Source organism: Acinonyx jubatus, chromosome D1 (assembly GCF_027475565.1).
Source record: "Acinonyx jubatus isolate Ajub_Pintada_27869175 chromosome D1, VMU_Ajub_asm_v1.0, whole genome shotgun sequence".
Classification (NCBI taxonomy): domain Eukaryota; kingdom Metazoa; phylum Chordata; class Mammalia; order Carnivora; family Felidae; genus Acinonyx; species Acinonyx jubatus.
The window spans coordinates 100,042,068-100,068,055 of record NC_069390.1 but is presented as its reverse complement, the minus strand read 5'-3'; the positions used below and the strand labels follow the sequence as shown (position 1 = coordinate 100,068,055).

Sequence of the window (25,988 nt, the reverse complement as noted above, 5' to 3'; positions counted from 1 at the left end):
GAGGCCATGGAACAAAATAATAATAATAATAATAATAATAATAATAATAATAATAAATTTGCAGTGGAAAGAGCAAGCACTCATCATTTTAACTTTTGTCCACGAGGATGCAAACAGTGACTGCAATTTTTTGCAGAAGACCACAGGGCAATCTGCTCAGGATTCAGTTGAACTTATGAATGGGACAGCTCGTTAAGTTTCTTATATAATAAGTAACTCTATAAATAAGCTGTTTGCAATCTTCAAAGCTGAACGGTCCTCAATCACAATGGGCGACAAGAATTCCGATACCTAACTCTATCCCTCAAGTTGCTCCATTCAAGAGAGAAACTATTCGTCCTACTTTATTTTTTCCACATGAATCCAGAAGGTGATTTAGAGATAAGATGATGTCCATTTCTGCAAAAGATGCCAATGGCATCTAGAATAAAATGACTAATTCTATATTTATAAAGAGACAAGCATCCATAATGTCAAACGACAGAGTTCTCACTGATTTATTAGCAAATTGAACTTTCACTGGAAGAGAAAAGAATTTCTCAAAATGGGGATCTTATAAATTAATCCAGTCCTTCCTGAAAACCATTTTAAAAAGACCATGCCAACCTCAAGTTCGAATGATTCCTTGTCTCGTAAAAATCTGGGGTGAACGGGTCTGATAGCAAATTTCTGGAACAAGAATCCACCTACAACACAACCTGAAAATCTGACACAGGTTTTAGATGGTTAGGGCACGGACACGAAGCCAAGCTCAGGCTATTTCCATCAACACAAACACTGACAGTAAGTTTGTCCACCAAGTTTACGGGGCCAGCAACTTATAACTCAAGCCCAGGATCAATTTGTGGACTCGGCTGTTGTTAATGACCGTGCAGGGAGAGTAACAGCAGAAAACTGACAGCGACATCAGGACTCAAAGATCATCTCCCAGAATGTGAAAATGAGGAAAGTCAATTCTGCTGTACTGTCTGCACCTTGAGAATTAAACAGCAACGACCAAGCAATAACAGGAATCATTCTCGTTGGAGGCTGGTGCACCTGATTCTTTTTCTGCCACATCAAGCAGAGGTTGGCAAAAGCATGAAAGGAAGAACCCGTTCTACCCACATTCCCCGCATTATGGAAACTGAGCAAAGATACAGAGCAAATCACCTAAGTAAATACACATTCAAACATTTAACTAAACTACAAATACACTAGGAAATGGGGCCGGATGGCACAGGGGTCAGCAAACTAAGGCTCACGAATAAAATCCAGTCCGCTGCCTGCTCTTCTGTGACCCCTGAGCTAAGAATCGTTTAACTCTCCGTTTTTCTTTTTTAAAGTAAGCTCTACGCCCACTATGGGGCTTGAACTCATGACCCTGAGATCAAGAGTTGCACACTCTACTGCCCCTCGTTTTCACATTTTTAAGCGGTGGGGGTAAAAAAAAAATTTTTTTTTTTAAAGAATAATATATCACAACTCATGAAAGTTCTATGAAATTCACATTTCGGTGTCCATAAATAAAGTTTTATTGGAACACAGCCATGTTTGTTCGTTTACATATCGTGTGTGGCAGCTTTCACGCTACAACGGCAGAGTTGAGGGGTTGTGAAAGATACCGTATGGCCCGCGACGTCTGACATATTTACTAACTTGCCCTTTACAGAAAAACTTTGCCAACCTCCGTTATAATGAAATGGAACCGAAAATCCTACCCAATCTTTGATGGTGTATCAAGCAAGCTAGCCCGATCCCCATTCCTTCGAGCAATCCTGATGTTTAATAATTTACAGATTTTCCCTCAAAGAGGAGATTTTACAATGAATGATAAATATCTCCAGCTAGAGGGTACAGCAGGAGTGTCTCCAAATTGATGATAAAGTTCTGTCTCTGGTACACACATATGAGTGCAATACAATGTACAATATTCTAATTAAATTGAGGAATGGCTGCACAAGCCATGTTTCTATTAGCCAGGTCTTATTTGATTTAGCAGCAGTAATGAACGCTGAATCAGGTTAGGGTTGTTAAGCTTATCTGGCTTTGCCAATCTACTGAAATTAGGATAATAAAACTGCAGATATGTAATATTGAAGACATTTAAAAAGAAAATTCGTTTATCCTCAATTAAAATATCCACAATACGGACAATAAACTTATTACTCCTCCCTCCAGAAAGGTTAGGTTGAAGAAAATAGCACATTATAAAGAATTCAGTCCGGCATGGGGACGGGGGAGTTACATTTTAGAAGATCAAAAATAGCCTCGTTTTCTTGTGATACCAACAGCTCACACATTTGGGGGGGGGGGGGCGGGGAACAACAGGCAAAACACAGAAGCTTAAAATATTCTCCGACAAAATGCTGCACTAGATTTTTGGCTTCAATGAAGCTAAAATTCTCTACGTGGAGTAGGGACCGGGTGGTGATCCAGCTTCCTAAAATGAGCAAACCCCTTATGCGGGCATGTTACAGGATCTGCTTGTTTGAGTCCCTGGGGGAAAAATGCGGTCACCACCTCTGATCAACTTTCCTTCGTGAGACCAAAATAAAAGTTACGACTCATTTCATTTTCTTGATTTCACGAGTTTATTGACATCAACACACAGAAATCAACTCTAGACTGAAACTATCAATCATCTCGGTATGTCATAAAACACGTTATCTTTAATGGTATTTGTTTTAGGTACCAATTAATTTTACGAGGCAATAAGAAAACGGCAGCCCCTTCCTCCCCCTTCCATATATCTAGACAAACAGATAGAGGCCAAATCAATGGGCTGAAAACAGTGTATTTGAAGTCAGCTAGGAAGACGCACTAGTTCCAACCGTCAAGACATGGATTCCCATGTCTCAGCAGCACCATCCCATTCAAAACCAGAGCAGGCAGACTATCCCCAGAAAGGCAAACACGCAGTTCCTCTATTTCCCCATTTCCCCTAACTTACCATCCATAAACCGGATATACTAAATAAGTCAGACAGGAGCCAAGAAGAGTACCATCCGAGAGGGGGAAAAAAAAAGTACAAAATGCTTGGTTCGCAGCCAAAGAGAAGTTTCACAAAACTACACCAGCGCTGATGTTGATCTCCAGCAACTCGCAACCCGCACATGCCAGCCCTGATGATTCTCTTAAAAGTGCTCTCTTCAAAATATTAAACCATCCATCAGTGTAAGTGATCCCATTAAACAATCTCTGGGTATGCCATCCAGCTGAGTGAAAAGAAAACCCTAATGATTATCTGAAATGGGAACCAAATGATTTAAAGGGAAATCTAAAATATTTTCTGAGTTTATCAAAAGGCAAATAGTAATTTTAAAGCTTTTTTCTACTTTCCACCACCAAAATAAGTAAGCAAGCATTTAGACGAGTCTTGGAAGACTTTGGTTGCCTAAACCCTCTCAGTTTTTATCAGAGTTAACAGAGAGTGAGATTGCATAATTGGCAGTAATTAAGCAAAGGTTAGAGAGTCACACATGTGTGCCGACAAAGGGATTCAAGCATCCGCCTTGGATAAGGATGGGGAACTGGATCGGACTGTGTCCAAGCTTTAGCTCCAAAGTGATTCATTCAGGCCACATAAAATAAACGACTACAGAGACACTAGCTCGGACTTCAACGAGGAGCTTAATATTTGCCTTAAACTTTAATGATACTTTTAAAAGAACCACAAATGAGCACATACCTCTCAGAAGGGCAGAGATGTTTCCCTTTCACACAAGCCCTTTTAGAAGACAGGTAATAACTTTCAAAACCATGCAAAATACAATTCCAGGGGAAAATCACAAACTATAAATACCATTCAGAACTAACTCTTTTAACCCACAGAGGAGTAACAATGGGAAAGCTGAGGAGACACAAGGTTCATGGAATCTGCACCATGTACTGAAAACAGACTTTGGAATCTGATGGACCTGCTTCCTATCTTGGTTCTAATTTTCACGAAGCTATTTGATCTTGGGAATGTCACTGAGCCTGTCTTCTTATTTGCAAAATGGGGACATCTTACTCATTGGGTTGTTAAAAAGATTCAATGGGAAAACCTACATAAACTATTGAAAACAGTACTTGGCCCATTTCCTCCCCTACACAATTCAATATTCATTGAATCTGAGAATGTGCAAAGCAACGCTAAGACACTGACTCTCAAGTGTGATCCATGAAATGATTTTAAGTGGTACATAAATAAAATAGTTTCAGTTCTAATGTTTGAGATTTTAACCTAAGCATATTAAAAGAAAATACAGCCCAACAAACCTTAATTTCACGGCAAATACCGATCTGGATGAGGTTGGGCTTAAAAAAAAAATCAACTTGGAAATATAATGTCAATAATAATAATGGCAACATATGAGAAAAAGTCATACAAGAAACAAACACTGTTTTTGAAATATATATATACATTAGAAAGGATTTCTGTCTTCAACAAGTGTACAATGTGAGGACTGGGCGGGATCACACATGAGGTAACCAATTAAGTACCCCACATATTTCAAGTTCAGAGTTATTCAAAAAGAATGGTGTTGAAAGTCCCTCTCTTCTTGGCTCTTTTAACATGTATCACATATAAAAGCTCTTTAAAAATAAATGAGTTGAACAATTGTCATGCTGTGTTGCAACATAAGCTGATTTGGAAGTCCTTGTACAGTAGCATATTGGGGATTTGTATGTTAAATCTTCTCTTTGAATTATCCGGGAAATCATTATTTTCTCACCTCTATTTTCTCTACAGAACACTGAGAAAAACAAAGGTTTCTGCTGGTTTAAACAGCCAAATCGCTCAACACCCTTGGAACAACACAGGGAACAATCTACTTAGAACTGTAAGATCCGAGAACACCAAACAGGTTTAGATTTCAGCAAGTATCATCCTTAGAGACCATACATGCTATAGGAGTAAGCTAAATTTGCATTTGAAAACAGTGAAACACACCAAGGGTTCTTTTCAAGGAAAAAGGGTAGCAAAATAAGAAAAAGAAAGGGACTTTATGAGTATTCCCAAGGAGAACCACAGGTTCCTGAAAAGCTCACACAACAGGCAGGACCTTGAAATTCTCACCAATCTTCAAACCAAACAGAACTGTCTTATCATCATCTCATAGTGCATGTGATATAATAACTTTTGCTTCTTAATCTCTACTGAAGTGGTCTTCCTGCAAGATTCCTCTACAACATTTTAACAGTAAACCTCCATGTCAAAACTTATCTACACACAGTATTAGCGTGAAAAAAAAAAAAAAGGCGGGGGTGGGGGAGGTGGGCAGTGGTTAATAAAAAAATAAAAAGCTACAGGCAACTGAAGCCATGCTGAAAGGGATCTAATACCCAGGGAGGATATAGTTCTATGGTGGAAAGGTAGAAAAGGGGAATATTCCATGCAAGAGGAAACACATAAAACAGAGTAAGTAAAAAAAAGACAGCTAGCAGTGACATTCTCTGAAATACAAGATTTGCTTCTATAGTTTGGACCATACAAGGTGAGAGCATGTTAATGACTAATTAGGACCCTATATTAGCTAACAGGCAAGAAGAATAAAGCTACCGCATATCACAAAATCGCTCTGTCATATTGACATTCATTCTACCTGTCGCTAATGCATGGATTTTCTTAGAAGCTTTATGATCCAGCGGTCTTGGAACCATGGCTACAGCAGTGCCCACCTGCATCTCTGGCTAAGTACAGCCGCACAGAAGAACAGACAGAAGTGGTGAAATTAACAAATTATGTTTCTTCACAACTTGCTTGTAAGTATACATACTGTAAAAAAAAGGCTATAAAACTAGGTTTGGGATTGGATAGAATTTCTTAGATAAGAAGTTCTGAAATATATTCGTAAGAACTGCTTCCTTTAGGGGCACCTGGGTGGCTCAGTCGGTTAAGCGTCCGATTTTAGCTCAGGTCATGATCTCGAGGTTCTCGAGTTCAAGCTCCACGTCGGGCTCTGTGCTGACAGCTCCCTCTCCCTCTGTCCCTCCCCTACTCGTGCTCTGTCTCTGTCTCTCAAAAATAAATAAACGTTAAATAAAATTTTTTTTTAAAGAAAGGAATTGTTTCTTTTGAAAGCAGTATTTCAGTTCAAACAGCTAATCTTTATTCTGGCTCTTCTGTTTTCTGCTATTTCAGTTAACCATCCTTGATCACCTTTCAATACTAAGAACAAACAGCAAGGAACTGAAAAGAAATCAGGAGCTCAACGGACTCCAAGGATTCTAGAGAGTTCTTGGAAAAAAAAAATGCAACTGATCTTCATCTGTGTAGAGAAACACAAATCCCAGGGTCATTGCCACTAAATCGGCAGACCAGCGTGATGAGTGCTGCCGTCAATATGGCTATTCTACCTTGACTTTTGAATGTCAAAAATAATATGGACAGAATTGACTAAGCAGTCTCCGAGGTACTGCCTTTAAAATTTTTAACTTTATGGCCATTAAATATTGAACAGATAATTGGATTTATCCCCTTCAGTGCTTTATGGATGTACAAAGTACCTACCTTCTCCTGTTTTATTCAAATTAATGGTGCTCTTTTAAAGTGTCTGCCCTGAGCGTCTGCTATAGCACACTATAGCCAACTCATTAAAAAGGATGCTTCAGCTTCTGCTCGCCGACTCTTTTCCCCCTTTGCAGTGAGAGGGCAAAAACCACACTGAAACCCACCTCAATAGTTAAGGGCAAATCTTTTGAGAGTCACCCTGAAACCCAGATTCTTCGCTCCCTAAACTCAAGTACACGGTGTGATTTGGCAGTCGGCTAGCTGTTATCGTGGGAAACCACAACACAGAATCCGTATCTTCACTTTTTAATTAAAACATTTACAAACGCTTCTTTGCAACTGGGTAGCTTACTCTTACATTTTTAAATCAAGTCTGGAGAACACAGGCATGCCAGTATCTCTCCAGAGGATTAGCCAAATGAAACCTCGGATTGTGTATTGGGCAGGGGGAAAAATACACCCATGGACAGGCTGTGCAATTCACACTACTGATAAGGGACTTCTATCAAATATGACTAACACCTACAAACGTACAATCGGGAAATAACTCTGGTAGAGGTGGTAGTGGAAAGGGGTTAATGGAAATAATGTTTTCATTTTAAACAATATAAATCCACAACTGGCATATTCCATTGGCCCATGACCTCTCCTTACCCAATCCTTGTTCAAGTCATTTGCTAGTGTAATTGAAACCTTCTTTGAGAGTCTTTAGATTTCATTTCAGGTTTGGGGGACAATGCAACTAAAAGACATTTACCATCCATCTTTCTTAACATTCCTAATCTAAATAGAAGACCCAAATCCAAGACTGTGCTTTTGATGGATCACTCGCCTCCCTATACAGTAGAGCTTAAAGAGATCTCATTATTGCTTTCAGAACACTTACAGAAAACATACATTCATACTCATTTTCGTTTTTACCACCCAGCTGAACAGCATATGTTTATTTTCAAAAATGTGTTTTTAAAGGAACAGATAGGTTTTCAATTAAATAATTTGAAAAAGAAAAAAAACCAAAATAAAAACAACAGACACAAGTAAATGAAGCTGGGAGGGGGGGGAAGCTCCACCAGACAATTTAAAAAATATTAAATGTGGAAATAAGATTTGTTGCTCCTGAGCACAATGATAAAGATCCTGCAAAGCTTTCCCTACATGTGAGTCCCTTTAACACCGGTCCCCATCTATTAATTTCTCTTAGAGTAGAAACAGGCTTAAAGAAATACTTCCATCTCACTATGCAGTACCCTTAATGGGACTCTACTAGGGAAACACCCCTCCAACGGTCACCTCAACTCAGAATAATGGTTTCTAAGTTTGTCTTGGAATGCATAGGGAGGTCTATCTAACATGAAGCCAAATTGTTTTCACCACTTATATCTAGGAAAATTTGAAGAACTTAAGGAAAAAAAAACCCACACAACCTCAGCTTGGTACACATCAGATTAGGAGCAGTCTTAATCAGGAAGATTTCACATCTGGGTGGCCCGGGGGACTCAGTCAGTTAGGTGTCCCACTCTTGATTTTGGGTCAGGCCATGATCTCATGCTTCATGGGCTCGAGCCCTGCGATGGACCCTGCACTGACCGCGTGGAGCCTGCCTGGGATTCACTCTTGCATGCACGTTCTCTCCCTCTCTCTCTCTCTCAAAAATAAATGTTAAAAAAAAAAAAGATTTCACATCTGTTCCTCAGAAAATCCTTCCCAAACACACATAGATAAAAGCCGTAACGTCAACATTCAAACTGGCTTCTCAGAGCAGTTAAGAAGCTAAACAAAGACCCTCTCCTTTCAGACCCACTTCTACACTCTGACTTACAAGTGCAGTAACAGGTCAGTGTCAAAACTACAAATGAAGTTTGCTGAGAGCACTACCCCCCTGCCCCAGACACTAATTCTAAAGCACCTTTCGTATCCAAGCTGCCTTTTTTTTTAATGTTCATTTATTTTTGAGAGAGAGAGAGACAGAGACAGAGAGACAGAGCACAAGTGGGGGAGAGGCAGAGGGAGAGAGAGACACAGAATATGAAGCAGGCTCTAGGCTCCGATCTGTCAACACAGAGCCCAACACGGGGCTCAAATCCACGAACCACGAGATCATGACCTGAACCAAAGTTGGACGGTTAACCAAAGGAGCCACCCAGGCGCCCCTAAGCTGCTTTATTTCTGTGTACTGGGATTTTTCCTACTTAAGAACAGGATATAGAAGCAGACACATGCAGATATTAAGATTACATGGTTACCTCCAACAGAATTACCTGCTGGAATGGAAAGAGCAATTGACAAGTCTGTCGTGCCCCTAATTCTACAAATCAAGGTCTGTCCTGGAACACCATATCCCCTGAAGCCGTGTGGCAGTTCACTAAGCCATGCAGGATTAACTGTTGGGCATCCGTCATTCCACAAAACCTAACTATAAGTTTGAACAAGAAGATAAAAGAGTATCTCACAGGCAAGGTCTGCAAATTCCAAAGATTTGAAGAAAGCCCATAAATTTCATCACCCAATGTGGGAGGAACACGCTAATATCCCATGTGGAGCTGGAGTATATGTCCACCATACATATTAAATATATATTTAGGCCTTCTTGTTTTAATGAAGACACATTCAGTCAGGAGCCTAACTCTTGAAAAACGTGCATGGCTTAATATGCTTACCACCTGAAGATGTTTTCGGAGTTCAAGTAGGAAATTAAAAACTAGTGAAAAGTAGCATGAGTAGGCTTACAAAGGAGTCAGAAGAAGAAAAAAGCCAAGCAGGTAGCAATAGTGTATGGAATCAGAGAACTTCATCCCCAAGATACACAGACAAAGGGGCTAAGAAAATGTCACAAAATATCTGGCACTTGCCCCTTCTGTGAACCAAGTGTTTCTTATTTTCTGCTATACAAACCACTCAGGCTGCCTGCAAGAATCAAGAGGGGCTTTTGTTCTCTTTGAATTCCTGAAAAGTAGATGTAATTTAAAAAAAAAAAGAAAGAATAAACTCTCCTAAACTTTAAGAGAATTAACCACACTTCCTTTAATTCAAGGACCAACTTCCTGTATGGATACACACCGCACTACACCTTTATGTAGAGTTTGGAATTGGAGAAGCATGTTCGTGCCTTATGTATTTAAAAATTAATATTAAACAAACAAGAGTGGAGAAAAAAATAAAGACCTAAAAATCAAAAGCACACTGAAGCAAATTAAGACAAATGCACTTCAAATTAATCACACAACCACGGTGAAGGGAAAGGAGAAAAAGGATAATACAAGTATGACCTCAGGATTTTAGTATATACTCTCTATGCTAAAAAGGCATAGAGGGAAAACAGCAAACACGTCTGGAACCTTTTTTAGGTTTTCTGTAGTCATGTGGGTGAGACAATTCTGAAGCTATTTTTAGATGTGTTCTAAGACTGAGTAAATGAGTAAATGTGTTAGAAGCCAAGATTTTCACTGTAGAAGGAAAATTAAATATAGAATGGAGATAAGCACCCAGTGGGAATGGTGTGGCCTTGGAAGTACCAGTGGGAATCCATGATTTCTAAACTACAGCATGTGTGCACGCCTGTGTATAGGGTTTTTCCCAATTCCTACAATGGCACGCAAGTGAATCTGCTCCATTGGTAAGTAGCACACGGAGCACCCCAATACGGGTTTCTAAAACCATGCTCTGAAAGAAGCCAGAAATTGCTACAGAAATGGTTGATTATAGGGATAAAGCAGAGAAGGTACAAAACAAGCCCAGAAAGTATTAGCAGAAAAAAAGCTGGTGCTCAGAAAAATGAGAGCATGTCAAAAGAACATGGAAGACAATTTCAAAGGGGCTCCCACTGGTTAAATCTAGGGGAATTGGAGCATAAAAATATTTAAGAAAAGTAGTAAGTAATAAAACATTAAAAACCAGTCTGAGTCAATACCATTGATAGAAAGATAGACGATGGATGGACAGATGGATGGAAGGAAGCGTTCCCCTTTACAGGGAAATATAAACTACTGATGGGTAAATGTTGATGCTATGGTTGCAAAATCATAGAAAAAACTGGGTTCGTGAAAGAAGGGGCAATAGAAGTGAAATCCAAGGAGAATTTTTTTTAAGTTTATTTATTTTGAGAGAGAGAGAGAGAGCATGTAAGAGGAGAGGGGCAGAAAGAGAGAGAGAGAGAGAGAGGGAGAGAGAGAGAGAGAGAGAATCCCACGCAGGCCCCGTGCTGTCAGTGCAGAGCCCGATGTGGGGCTCGATCCCATGAACCATGAGATCATGACCTGAGCCAAAATCAAGAGTCATATGCTTACCTGACTAAGACACTCAGGTGACCCAAGGAGAAATTTTTGAAAAGAGATTTGCATGCATGATCTTAAAGTGTGTCTGTCCCCACAGACTGCTTATTGGTTTCACGGGAAAAATAGTAACTATACATTAGAAAAAAAAAAAATCAGACAACACCTTGAACAGATAAGTAAACCATCCATCACCAATGAAGGGCAGGGCACTGAGGGCCTCTGGACATAATTCCTTGAAAAGAGCCATGTCACTTAAGTACTATTCCAGCTAAGAATATAAAACCTTAATCTCATCAGGAAGAAACATCAAACCCAAATGAGGACCTTTTATTTAAAAAAAAAAGGGGGGGGGAGGAGGGATATATATATATATATATATATATATATATATATATATATTTTTTTTTTTTTTTTATTTTTTTTTTAATGTCAATGTCCTCTAAGAAAGACAGTCTGAAAAACTGTTCCCCCATTAAAGATGACATAAAACCTAAATGCAGTATGTGGTCCTAGAATGGATGTTTGTCTTGCAGGGGAGGTTCAAAAGGATATTCTTGAATCGACTCACAAAACAAAAGTATGAATCGAAGATTAAAGCCTTACAGCAATGTTAAATTTTCTGAAGTTAGCAAATGTATCATAGTTATTTAAGAAAATGTTCTTATTCTTTGGAAATAATACTCTTAAGTATCTGGACACAAAGAACACACCAACAGGATGTATGTAATTTACTCTCAAATGGTTCAAGGAAAAAATGTAGACAGAAAGATGGAGAACAAGGGGCAAAGAAGTGTTCATAAACATACATGATAAAATGTCATTTAAATAAGTGGAGCAAAAGGTCACTAAGAGGTGAATCTCTATAAAAGGCATATGGGTTTCTTTGTAGTATTCCTGCAACTTTTCAGAAAATCAGAAACTTTCTCAAAAAGTGAAAGAAATAAGAGAGTTGCTCTCTCCCACACAACCCAGTAAATTGAAAATGATAGTTTCTAATCTCATAACCCTATTTCTGTTAATATCACCTGCATGTGGAGAAAGTGTTATATAAAGACGTGTCACAGCACTATTTATAAAAACAAACAATTTAAAAACAATTTTTTAACATATACTCATTTTTGAGACAGAGAGAGGGGGAGGGAGAGAGGGGGATAGAGAGGGAGGGAGACACAGAATCTGAAGCAGGCTCCAGTCTCTGAGCTGTCGGCATAGAGCCCAATATGGGGCTCGAACTCACGAACCACGAGATCATGACCTGAGCTAAAGTCAGATGCTTAACAGACTAAGCCACCCAGGTGCCCCCCAAAACCAAACAATTTTAATTTTAAAGCGCATGTACTTCTGCCAAAAAAAAAAAAAAAAAAAAAAGATACTGATTAAATTAGGGTATATAAATTCACAAGAACACTATGCAACCTTTAAACGTGTACATACAAGTTTATAATAACAGTTGAACACACATATTAAGTGAAAACAGAATTAAAGATATACACAGGATGATCCCATGTTGGTCAAAGAGGCAGATAAAAAGGAAAAACAAATACAGAAAAAAAGACTAGAAACAAATCCAAGAAAATGCCAACACTGGTCATCTGTCCCCTAGAGATGGCTCAATAGATAATTTCTTTCCCTTCCGCTTTCTGTAGACTTCAAATATATAATGCTTATGCAACAGTGTCATGATAAAAGTAAGCTTTATTCTTAGAATAACAACTTAATAGAAGTGCATAGAAATAAATTTAACTGACATAAGATCTTCAGGGACACCTGCTGTATAAAGAAAATGATACTTACTGCGGATGCTCAGCTATCCAAATCTAATTTGAACTACTTCTGGTCCCAAAGATGGGAAATGAAAAAGAGAGAGGGGAAGTCATGCTATAAGACTGTCTTTGGTAGAACTTATTTAAAGTTGTAAATCCACACATTCATGAGCCATTGGCGCCCCCTTCCTCATTATTCTGAGCCATCTGACGATGGGGAGATCACTTAATAACCATCCCTCCGCACCTTGCCTCACCCCACTTCGAAGGAGGAGAAAAGAAGAGCAAGACACTGACAAGGACGGAACGTGATGGGGGTTTCATCTCTCAGCACTGGGCTCTGTTGGGCTCAAAAGTCACGCTGCTTCCCACTCCGACTCGGGTGACCGGGAGCAGATATTCAGGCTGAAATCCTGCAGTTCAGCCCCAGTCAGGGACTAGTATTCTACAGGTGGGACTGGACCAGCCCGAGAACCCTGTCTAGAGAACTGGTCTCTGCATATACGGTTCACTGTAGTAATCATAAAGAGAGAGGGGAGGGCGGGGTAGAGGGAGAAGGAAGGAAGTGGGGCAGGTGACAGAGTTTTTAGAAGTAGGTGACAATGATGAGATCTAAATGTTTGGGTAACTGAAAGAAAGGTTGGAAGGAAAACTGAAGCAGCACCCCAATTCATTTTCTAACAGCATGTGCGGCTCCCACAGCCACTGCCAAAATGTCAGGCTATTTTTTTAAAGGGGTTATTAAGAGCACTGCATATGGCAACAAAGAGGAAGTCCCTTGATTAAACAATTACAGCTCACTTCCGGTTTAAGATTTACACATGTGCAAGCATTTAACTGTATTTACTTCTCAGTATAACCAGGTTTGAGTCACCTTAAACTTCAACCAGATCTCATAATTCAGCCAATGAAATAATTCAAAAAAATTTTTTCCAACTTGATTTGGATGAAAAAGTCAAAACACTTCATTTAAAACCTATGTGAGGCACATTCCAAAGAAAACACTCATTGCTCCTTCAGATTTCAAATCGAATCAATGTAATGACTGCCCATCGCAAAGCAATAGAAATGCAAAAAAAGAAAATCAGTTCTACAATGGACGATTACCCCAAGTTCCGGTCATGTTTTATGAATTGTCTCCAAACTTGTGAAAGAAATCAATGTTCATTAGTTTCTAGAATCGCAAACCTATCTGCACTAAACCATAAAAAATGAGTACAAGTAGACCTACAATTTAAAGACTCCATCAGTTGGAATGAACCAAAATATAGAACTTCTCTATGGTCTCCAGGTTCCTTTGCAAGACAGAGCCACTCCCGAAGAGGGCTGACTGGTTTACCACTGTTTCATCGTCTCTGCAGGCATCTTCTTTATCCGCAAAAGTTACAACGGCCTTTTCAGACATGAGTGATGAATAACAAACATTCAAAAATATGAGTGGCCTTGGAGCATAGCTCCAAAAAGCAACTGCAGTGGTTATGCCAGGGCATAAATAACACCCAGCAACATTATCAAATTCTAAAATAAAGAACAAGAAGGTGGGAGAAATAAGTAGAGAAGAAGCCGAGAGAGAGAGAGAGAGAGAGAGAGAGAGAGAGAGAGAGAGAGAGAATTATGGGGAGAGGGACAATTTCAACATATAAATAAATGCATACATATATACATACATAGTTTCAACATATAAACGATGAGAAGTGGAAACTCACTCACTCCTAGGACTTTCCTCCAGGTCTTCCCCCACAACACTGAACAGCAGGGCTTAGTATAGAATCGATTACATTACTTCTACCTAGCGGTGAGCAAATATTATTCCAGTTTTACCTCTTGCCTCTTCTACCCTCAACTCACATTAACAGAACTTCTGGTCAGATGTGCACATCTGACTCAGGTCACGAAGTCAGCGCCCTGGTGCAGGGGCTGGAGGGGGCCTGACTTCAGGCTGAACTCCTACTGATGCATGCAGGCAGGAAGACTTACTTCCAAAATCCCCCAGCCATGTGAATGGAGAGTTCCTGACCCTGGTGATTTCTGTTGGCTATCCCCAGAACAGACAGAATCTGCACGTCACAGAATTCAACCTGATTTATTTAAAAAGACCAAACGGACCCAGTGACAATGTCACTGCTAAGAATATTTCTGCAAAAAAGCATTAATCTAAGTCTTGCTCCAATGCCCAATCCTGACCATCCTCCATTTGAAACGGATGGCTCTCTCTAGCACCCCCCACCTCTCTCGCCCTGCTAGGTTTTCTCCATAGTTGTTCTCACCCTCAAAACCCTATGAAAGTTTTTGCTTGAAAAGAAGTTCTACAGAGGGTGGCATATTTGTCTGTTTAGTTTAGTTCACTAATACACCCAGTGCCTGGCACACGACACATACAAGACATTCAATAAATGCCCATTACATGGATGAATCCTTCATTAAGCTAAATGATTTCTTAAAGCTCTTCTTATTCAAGAAGAAAAGGCAAAAATTAGGCAGGGAATCTTTAAAGGGTTATAATCGGACAGATAAAGGGTTATTATGTTTACTATAAAAAGCCTATTTACACTGATTAAAGAGCACACACACATTCTTAAGTGCTGACTCAGAAACCAGTAAGGAATCTAAACAGTAACCACTAAAAAGAACAGTAAAGGGTTAATAAACATTTGGAGAAAAATCCACCAACATCAAACACTAACACAAAACAGTATGTTTTCTTCTGAGTAACCAGCAAAGATTCTTAAAACTACGATTCCCCAACACAATGACAGTGCAGTAAAGTGGTCATTCCCAGACGGCAGCAGTGAGACGAAAACAACCATTCCAGACAGCAATTTGGAAATAGGACTTTCAAACTAAAAAATGTCCATATCTCTGACCCAGGCATTTTAACTGCGAAACCTCATTCCAAAGAAATACTTAAGTATAGACAAAGATCAAAGACATTCATCAAAGCATTATTTATAACAGCAAAATTCTGGAAGCAGTCTAGAGGATTCACAATGGAGAAACCAATCAGTCAATTATGGTACATCCACTAAAGCAACTACCATACAGTCTTTAAAATGTATGCTTGAAGAATTTTTATAAAGACTCAAGAGTGAATAAATACAACGTCAAATGAATAAAAGCAAGCTAAATCTTTTCTGAAGCATGCAGGGCGATATAAAAGGCAGGCAGAAGATAGTATCAAAAGTATTTATCTCTGTGTGGTAGGATTATAGGTGAATTTTGTTCTCCGAACTATACTTTTATGGATTTTCTTATTTATTAAAATAAACATGTTCTAAGTGTATAGCAGAAAAAAATTTAATGGAAGAAAGGTTCATGGAAGAGTTGGGATAAAATATGCTTTCAAGAGTTGTCATTATTAGCAGGAAGAAGAATAAAGTCTTAGAAAAAAAGGGGGCAGACGTTAGCGGTATTTGAAAAGACACAGAACTAGCATTTTTAAGAAATCGAACACCCCTAATCCCTTTTAAATAAAAAACAGCAAAGAGCAAACCACAGCTCTGAATAACCTCTATAAAGTCCTTTGATCCCAAAATTATATTCTTTTTCTTTTAATGTTCATTTATTTTTGTGAGAGAAAGAGAGAGAGTGCGCAAGCAACTGGGGGAGGGGCAGAGAGAGAGGGAGACACAGACTCTGAAGGAGTGTCCAGGCTCTGAGCTGTCAACATAGAGCCCGACAGACACAGGGCTAGAACCCACAAACTGTGAGATTATGGCCTGAGCCAAAGTCGGACTCTTACCGATTGAGCCACCAAGGCACCTCCCAAAATTATATGCTAAAGATTTTTCTTCTAAAATTCAAATGAAATTTGACAGGGAACTTAGTAAGTTTTATTTCCTAACTCAAACAGCTACGAAAGAGGAACAAGCCCGAAAAGAGAAAACACAAGGTATCTATGGCATTTGCACCATCCTCTGCCATGAATATAAACTAAAATTATTGATAATAAATGGACTTTTCAGTAAATCAGCCAAATATAGACTCTCTGATCACAGTGATAAATCATCTGCTAGGCAAAGGTGAAATTTACCAAAGGAAAAAAAAAAACCCACCACCTCTATCTTTATGGATGGTCAGAAGGAAAGAATTACTACCCAGGCTGTTATAGAAGCCCTTTTTTCTTAATCTATACAGGTGGAGTAATCATTTAGACTATTTTAAAGCAAATTCAAACATTTAAAACAGAGATGACAATTGTGCTTATGTGCTCACAGATACAGATCTACAGACCTAACATCTGCACATGCTCTTTGGAAATCTACAAGACTGTGTCAAAAGAAATAAGAACATCCTTTGCAGTCATCTGACAGCACTGCTTCATGAAATTACATCAGATCTCTGTCCAAACCAAGTTTCGGGGCTATCCGTAGATGTAGTAAAAAAGAATGTGAAGGAAAGGTAAGAAAATTCAAGCAAACCTATTACTTTTCTTTTAAGCTCAAATATATTTCTCAAGGCTAAACATCACAAGCAAGATGCTTGGATACCAACACTTTACTTTATAACCTTTGCTTTGTATCTAGATCCAGAGGGAAAATCGTGTTTACAAGAACCACGAGACACGTGAAAAGCAATAACCAAGATAAATGAAAAAAATGCCAGGTTAGGTGTTAGTCAGAACTTTATTGCAAAGGTTCTTTGTTTTATGAGATGAAGAAATCTACTTTTCCTCCTCTCTAGCGTTACATATTGAAAAAGCAAAAACATGATTAAACTATTCTTTTAATGTCATCTCATCGTTTAGAAAGAGCTAAAGGAAAACAATTTGCATGCAGGCTGAGCACGAGAGTGCATCGTGTGGAACCCAATGTCAAAAACTAAAGTTCAATTTCCAGTGCTAATCAAGGATCTAAAATGGGAACTCTGTTCTTTTCCCTACTAGCTACGTGAATTTGTTTTTTTTGTTTTTTGGTTTTTTTTAGTTTCATAGTCTTGATTCAGCACTTGTAAAATTTGAATCCTTTTTGTTTTTTAAAAGACAGAAGTATCAGGGCACCTGGGTGGCTCAGTCAGTTGAGCATCCAACGTCAGCTCAGGTCATGATCTCACGGTTCATGAGTTCGAGCCCCACATCAGGCTTGCTGCTGTCAACAAGGAGCCTGCTTTGGATCCTCTGTTCCCCTCTTTCTCTACCCCTCCCGGTTCGTTCTCTCTCTCTCTCTCTCTCTCTCTCTCTCTCTCTCTCTCTCTCTCAAAAATAAGTAAACCTCAGAAAAGAAAACACAAAAGTAGCATGGCAAAGAAAACATCAGAGGCAATTAGTGCTCATCCGCTGTTCTTATTCTGGAAGAAAGGGAAAAAACAGTGGGTCAGAAGTTTGGGATTCTTTTAACAGTGCGTGCTTGTGCAAGAGGAAGCAAGAGAGTACCAGGGAGATTCAGCATAAAATCGGGAGCGGCAAAGCAGGTCTATAAAAACCAAACACATCTGTGATATTTGGACCTGCCCTTGCTTCCATTTATCAGCCATCGCTACAGATAAAGCAGTAGGTTGCCAAACTCCCCCAAATAGGTATTAGAATCATCTGGAGAACTTTCAAAAATCCCAAAACCCAGGCCACACCCCAAACAATCAGAAAACGAAACCAGGAACCAGAGGTTTTGAAGCTCCTCAGGTTTGGGAACCACAGACTCCAAGTATAGAAATAAGATAAATCCTTCTACCTCCCCTTTGAGATTTACCATAGATGTGATTCCAGGAAATTTATTTAAAGAAGAAAAGAAGGAAAGGAAGGAAGGAAGGAAGGAAGGGAGGGAGGGAGGGAGGGAGGGAGGGAGGGAGGAAGGAAGGGAGGAAGGAAGGAAGGAAGGGAGGGAAAAAGGAAGGAACACAACACCAATGCATTAATCTCTTTTTTTTTTTTTTTAAAGAAAATCATTTGCACACATACTCACTGTTGCCCCTGAAGCTGGCTCAACACAGCACTGAGAAAATCATTACCAAGGTACATGGCATGTTATGCTGACACGGGTTTATACTGCACAGCCTCATTCCTGTAAGGATGCAGATCTGGGTGACAGCAGAAGGGAGAGAGGCTTATCACAAACTCAAAGCGAGGCTACACAGATTCCAAGGTGACTACCCCAGCTTCCTAGTGACAAATTGGCAACAATTATAAAGAGATGTCTGAAGAATGTGAACTTGCTGGGCCTGGCCTACCTTAGTTTTTCTCCTAATCAGAGAGATTAAAAGCCTCTGTTAAATTCAAAGAGAGAGAAGGAGGGAAAGAAGAAAATCCTAAACCCTGCAATTCCAGTAAAAATTAAAAAAAAAAAAAAAAAGACTCCTTGCACAGGTTCAACACCGTCTAGAAGGTTTTGCTCATTGCATAACATTTGCTTTCCCCAAGCTCCTTCTATCCCCTGTATCTTTAAAAAAAAAAAAAAAAAAGTTGAAGTTACATGTGTTCTGTTTGCACTATTGGTTCACGCGATCCAAAGAGTTCATCGTGTACAGAGCACCACCTGTGTACTTAGCTTAAATCTGTGGAAATCTTTCATCCCCAGGAAAGAGTATAGATTATTTTTATGCCATCCAAATGGGAGAATGTCCCAGATAGCAGATGATGAAGGGGCCCCAGAGGGACCATAACGCTAACACGCTTACGAGCACTACAAAATTTGGCTTCCAAGCCGCCTCTCCGTTTGGCAATGCTTCCAGCTAGCTCCGTGAATAGTAAAGACGTAGTCGCTACCAGTGTGGTGGAAGAGAAGGGCGGAAGGCATGAAGCATGTCCTTGCACATGTGACAGCGTCGGATTTAAGAGACGAGAAATTCTCTTAGAAGAAGACCAGGAAACTGAGCATCTCGACTGACATGCTACAAACAGGGTTGTGCTCCGCCACCATAGCATAGGATTAAAAACACAAATCTTGACCACTCTTCAAAGACCTAAAGGTCCAGCTGCGTAACATTTTTTTCCCGAGTGCCGGCTCTTGGCATTTTGGTGATTTCTGCGACATTTACAAAGGGCCAGCCTTCGACAAAGTATTCCTCTTAACTTCTTTCTTGTCTTTTTTTTTTCTTTTTTCTCTTTCTTTCTTTCTTTCTTTCTTTCTTTCTTTCTTTCTTTCTTTCTTTCTTTCTTTCTTTCCTTCCTTCCTTCCTTCCTTCCTTCCTTCCTTCCTTCCTTCCTTCCTTCCTTTTTAATATCACATAAAGGTGAAGGGAATACTTCTTTGCAGAACAGATATGCTAGAGATGAACCTGAGTTGCTCTCTTTCATCCTAAGTTTTCCTCTGTCTCTATCCTGCCATGAAGTCATGATACATCTGTGACAGAAAAACTCCCATGGTAACACACTGACATCATAAACACCATATTAAGACTTGGCTGCAAAAGCCAAAGGAGATGATGGGCTGGGAAGGAAGAAGCTATAATTCAAACAAATCTCTTCCATAATCGCTATGGGAACGCTAAACATTACTGGCCAAGCAAATTGCTTTTTGTAGAAGTGTTCTCTTTTTTGAAGTTTGCCCCAGTGTGAAAGTCCCTCTGTAAGTCAGAACCTTAGCATTATTTTAATGTACTGTTCTGTATTTAATAATCTCGGGCTTCAGACATTAGTCTGTTACCATGGGAATGACAGCAGCACAAATGCAGGATTACGGCTATCAAGCAGGAGAAAAGAAATTATGAATAAGCCTCGTTACGTTCAATAATTAGCAGCTACATGGAAAAAAACAAAACCATGAATTTAGGTTGGTGCATTTATCTCAGTGTTTGAATACAACTCCGAGTGTGTTATTGCTTTAAAATGAGATTCTAACAAACTGCCAAAAAATCCTTGACTAGCAGTTGCTACTCAGTGTTGTGATTTTAAAAACTCATCCGGTCCGTCCCTTACTTCTGTTTTAATTCTTGCCCTGCAGAAGACTGGGAACCGGTGGGTAATACACAACATCCCAAGATGGATTCTGGTACCTCGAGCCAGCATTTCTGGGGGAAAAGCACGACGATACTGAACATCACGGGCTCCTCTGCCTTAGTGAACTGCAAAAGGAACTGTTTCCAGGAAGACAGTGTTACCCTCTCCCACCGTGGAACGTCTCCGTGTCAAGATGGTTGCCGTAGAATGGTCCTGTTGAGCACAAGGCTTGAAGTCTTTCTTCTAAAGTGACAGTAAGGGACTCTGTACTCTTATTACTTTTACCACAATGACTAAGCATTTCATGCAGTTAGAACTCTTCTTAGCCAAGCCCGCAACTTTACTAACTAGGAAAGGTAAGCAAGATGGTGAATATATATTTTGAGATATCAAAAGACCGCTGAAGCAGGTCTCCTTTGAACCAAAGACTGCACTCAGATATAAAAGCATGTACGAGAGCAGTGCCGTGGCATCTAGTCTCCCCTCAATACTGCCAGACCCCTGGCATCCTGTGGAATCCAGCTCACTCTAGGAAGAGTGGCAATTTTCACATTACCCCATCTAAATCAGGTGGCAAGTCCAAACCCTTCATCTATTCTTCAACCAGTGGACATTTGATGGCTCCTTGGAACTTTGAGACTCCTCAGCTCCCCTCTTCCATGAGGCTTCTGCATTCTAAGGCAATGGCACGACACATCATTGGGGGAAAGTAATTTTAGAACGTGCCATCCAAATCAACTGGTCGTGAATAGGCTCTGATTAAAATATAAAGAGCTTTTAAAATAATTTAAAATGATTCACTGGAACTAATTTAGAGATATTTTAATCTCTGAATGTGCAGTGAACTGTAGTCTCCCTTGGCCCCAGCCTCTCCTTAGAGACGGACATTTCTAGTTAGGACTTTGCCACTGGGTAAGAGGCACCTAAGCAGTGCGAACTACACTGCCCATGACTGCATTTCCCTCTGCCTTTCTGATTTATGTTTTTCCAGCTCGGGCCCCATTCCCTTCCACTTGCCAAACCAGACTGTGTGTATACTTCCCCTTCTTGGTGAGCACTGCTCATCTGTTTACGAGGCTAGATAGCCGGATAATTTTGCACACAACAACGTGACAATTATTTAAAAATCACATGAGATCAAAGGACCTCAGCTTACATTTTTTAGTCATCTGTTTGAATTCCACTTTAGATTAAACCAAGGAGTATTTTCCCAACATAATGTACCAACGTATTCATGGAGATTCTACTAAAGCCACCTGTGAACCAACACCCAAGTTGCACTTAACTAGGATTTGCTACCGTGACTATAAAGTTCAAGGGGGGATCTGCTGCTGTGGAAAAGTGCCTTCTTAGACCCCACTACAGGTTTCTTCACAAAATCCTTTGGCGCCTGATCTCCAAGATTTCCTGAATCTCAGCCAAAGACACCAGATAAGAGGCGGAGAGCAGGTGTCTATGGTGTTGCTTTCTAGACCTTGCTGTTTCTTTCTGGTTAAAGAGTTTCAGTTGAAAAGATGAAATGAGGGGAAGGTCTAGATGTTGGAATGGTCTGATAAAGCACAGAACTCCCTGACTGAATCTTCCCAGCAATCTGAGGAAGGGGGTATTATTATACCCACTTAAGAAATAAAGAAACAGAGATCTCCAACAATTAGGAATGGAAGAGTGGAATCCAAACCCAACACAACCCCAAACCCAAGTTATTTTTGACTACACGGAAATCCAGTCTTCCCCAAAACAGGAACCATGTCTTTTGGTCTTCTGTGTGACCTCAGAGGTGACACACACAAAGAGCTCTTGACAAAACATGTAGAAGAGCATCTACAGGAAACCGTATAGTGTCTTTTGCCAAAAGGTAACCCTCTTGCTCACCCCAAACCAGAGAGCACAAGTCAACCATAACTTACTACCACAGCATCAGAGACGAGGGATGGAGCCTTAAACATCCATCCATTCTGAAGGTGATGTATCCAAGCATAAGATGATCACTTACCTAAAAGCAAGAGGAGAGAAAACACTGTAAATAGACACCTCTTAGACACTTTATCTACAGACATATTAAAATAGACTTTCATTTTGTAATCAACGTATTTTGAGCACAGAAGTATAAGAAGAGTGATCTCTTCATCTCTTAATTTTTCAAGGCTATCTTGCGTTTTTTGTTACCAATGATTTAAAGTTTGGTCTTTTTCCCACTTTACCCTAGAAGACTTGGTTTTTTGAGATGCTCTAACATCTTTGAAAGGCTGGTGAGTCCTCTTCTCCAGGAAGTGAAGTAGAGACACCTCTTTCATATAATAGCTTCAGTGGGTTCAAAGTCCTCTTGCAGTTTACCCCACTGACCCTGTGTGACAAACATCTGATAGAAGACTGGACTGTGGAAGAGCCCTTGATCTTAAACATGCATCAAATGGCTTCAGAATCCCCCATAAATTCTAACTCCTGAAAACGTGGGGTGCCTGGGTGGCTCGGTCGGTTAAGCTTCCGACTCTTGGTTTTGGCTCTGGTCATGATCTTGTGGCTCATGAGTTCGAGCCCCACGTTGGTGCAGAGCCTGCTTGGGATTCTCTCTCTCTCCCCCCTCTCCTGTTCTCTCTCTCTCTCTCTCTCAAAAATAAATAAAAAATAAAATAAGTAAATTCCTAAAACTGTACGTGATATATGTACAAAACAAACACAAATACAAAAGGCAAATACAAAAGGTATATTCTTTAACGTACATGACACATAAAAAAAATTGGGCAGGGGCACCTGGGTGGCTCAGTCGATTGAGTGTCCGACTTTGGCTCAGGTCATGATCTTGTGGTTTGTGAGTTCAAGCCCTGAGTCAGGCTCTGTGCTGACAGCTCAGAGCCTGGAGCCTGCTTCAGATTCTGTGTCTCCCCCTCTCTGCCCCTCCCCCAATCATGCTCTGTCTCTCTCTCTCTCAAAAATAAGTAAACTTAAAAAAAAAAAATTGGGCAAGATCAGGTGGCAAAAAGAAGTCTGTAGCAAAGAAATGACAACTACTTGGATGCTAACTAGATGTGTTATAAAATTCAAACTTTAAATAAATTAAAAACCAAACAAACCAAAGAATTACCAGGAAAACCTATAAAAGGTGAGGATATCTGTCGTGTGTGTGTGCGCGCGCGCGTATGTGTGTATGTTGTATGTTGCGGTGGGGAGCTCTAACAGATAACATGTTAGAAATCTTCGATAAAAATAGTGTGGTTTTGTTGCATACATAAACAAACAAATGGAACAAACCAAAAAGCTGAGAAACTCACCCAAGTACACTTGGAAAATTACTACATGATAAGTTAACATCTCAAATCCATGGAAAAAAAGATGAATTTTTTTAATAAATGGTTGTTTGGAACTGGATGCCCATGGAAAAAATTAAACTGCATCCATATCCCACATTATATGCACTCCAAGTGGATCCTATTTCTAAATTGAAAAATAAAATCACAATTATTGGAAATAGAATATAAGAATTTGAGTGAATGAATCCCATTGTAAAAGGAGAGTGAGGAAAGGCAGTTTTCCAGAAAGAAAAACTAAATTTGTCTACGTAAAAACTTATTTAAAAGTAAAAATATTTTGCATAGGAAAAAGTGCCATCAGCAAAGGACAAATGACCTGCTGGAAAAAGATATTTGCAATGGATTACAAAGAAATAATATGCTTTAGATACAAAGGGCTCCTTTAAAAAAAAAAAAAAATTCTACCAAAAGAGCAACATCCCCAAAGAAAAACAGGTAAAAGAGCAGAGAATATACACAGAATAAGTGAAAATGGCTCCAAACATGTGAACAGATGTTCAACATTACTCCTAATAAGAGACATGCATTCATTTCTCACTGATCAGACTGGCAAAAATCCAGACGTTTGACAACATACTCCATTTGTGAGGCCAAAGGGAAACAGCACCTTTGTGTGCTGCTGTGGGAAGGCACATGGTACGAACCCCTTACGAAGGGGATTTGGTAGATTCTAGCAGAGATGCAGATTTGTGAATCAGTATTGAGGCAGAAGAAGAAAATCAGTGAAGGGGGAAAAAAAATGGACTCTTCAATAAATGGTACCGATGGAATTCCAGAAAATAAACGTAGGAAGAGCGATGGAAACCGGAAATCACGTGGCAAACACCAAAAGCAAGAAAGGACGCTAACATTACAAAGGGAAACAGTAATTTCAACGTGGACAAATGTGGTACATACCACCTTAGCCTCCTGTGGTAGATGTTAACATCTGGGGAAACTGGATGAAAGGTCTATGGGAATTTATCTTGGCAAGTGTTCCGTAATTCTGAAATTTTTAAAGTTTACATTGCTTTCAAAAACTAAATAAAAAGCAGGGGTGCCTGGCTGGCTTAATCGGTGCAGTGTGTGACTCTGGATCTCGGGATCATGAGCTGAAGCCCCATGTTGGGCACAGAGCTTACTGTAAAAAAAAAAAAAAACTCAATAATAAACATTTCTTAAAAAGAAATGTTCTCTTTTTAAAACGGCGTTGAGACAATGAGATATCCACATGGAAAAAAACGAAAATGAGACCCTCACTTCATGCCATACACAAAAATTTGGTAAGTTAACTAAAAGCAAAAAATGAAACTCTGAAACTTTGAAAAAAATTTGCATGACCTTGAGCCCACCTACATTAAAATTAACAACTTTTGTACAAAAGATAGCATAAAGCAAAAAAGGCAAGGCATATACTTCAAATGCACATACCCGACAAGGCAAAAGATTAGTATTCAGAATATAAAGAATTTCTGCATATCAAAAAGAAAGACAAAACAATCCAATAGAAAAACAGACAAAAGATCTGATCAGGTGACTGACAGAAGAAAACCCAAATGGCCAATAAATATAAAATGATTCTCAACCTCACGAGTGAGGGAAATACAAATGAAACCAAGAAGATATCTTTTCGCTGCCATCACATTGGCAAAAATTTCGTTGTCTGGCACCACCAGTGTGGGAGACAGGAAGCTACTGGAGCGTGCGCACAGCGCCTATGAGAGCGTCCGCGGGTGCAGTCACGATCGTCAGCAGGGGAGACGTCCAAAGCACCTCCACTTCTGGTTATGACCCTAGAGAAATTCCTCCACGAGTTCAAAAGCAGAAGACGTAGATATGGACAGGAATAGTGGTGGGAGCACTGAGAATCAGAGTCAAATGCTGAAATGACCTACAAGCTCATCAGAAGGCGAATAAATGAATCGACAGTGGTATAGCCACCAACCCAATAGAGTAATACACAGTAGTAACTACAGCTACCAGCATCGAAATGACTGAATCCTACAAATACAGGGTGAAGGTAAAAAGCAAATTTCAGAATGTGGCAACATGATGATATCTGTATCATTACGCTTAATAATTTATTAAAACCATGCAAAACTACCGCACGTTACTTAGGGACACGTGTTTGTAGGAAAAGGACTACAGCAGATATGGAGGTGATAAACACTGAATTCAGGATTCTGGTTTAACCCTTGGAAGGAGCACAGCAAATGATGGGAGGGAGAAGCAAGTAACAGTTTGTGCATATAATAAAGCTCTACGATGTGATCAGACAACGTGGCAAAACTACGTGTGGTTGTTTCCTGTGGTACTTTCTAT

At 39.7% G+C, this 25,988-nt stretch overlaps 1 protein-coding gene and 1 long non-coding RNA gene across 15 annotated transcripts in view; one reads left to right on the top strand and one right to left on the bottom strand.

Moving 5' to 3' along the window:
- Positions 1–25,988, bottom strand: part of CADM1 (cell adhesion molecule 1) — a 424,919-nt gene that overhangs the window by 205,719 nt on the left and 193,212 nt on the right. The gene's annotated exons all lie outside the window — the stretch shown is intronic.
- On the top strand, positions 18,245–22,385 carry LOC128311935 (uncharacterized). Of its 2 annotated transcripts, none has more exons than XR_008290669.1 (2): positions 18,245–20,008; positions 20,384–22,385. It is a non-coding gene; the product is annotated as an uncharacterized LOC128311935 (long non-coding RNA). The 2 variants fall into 2 exon arrangements; XR_008290670.1 differs by having other exon boundaries at positions 18,245–20,212.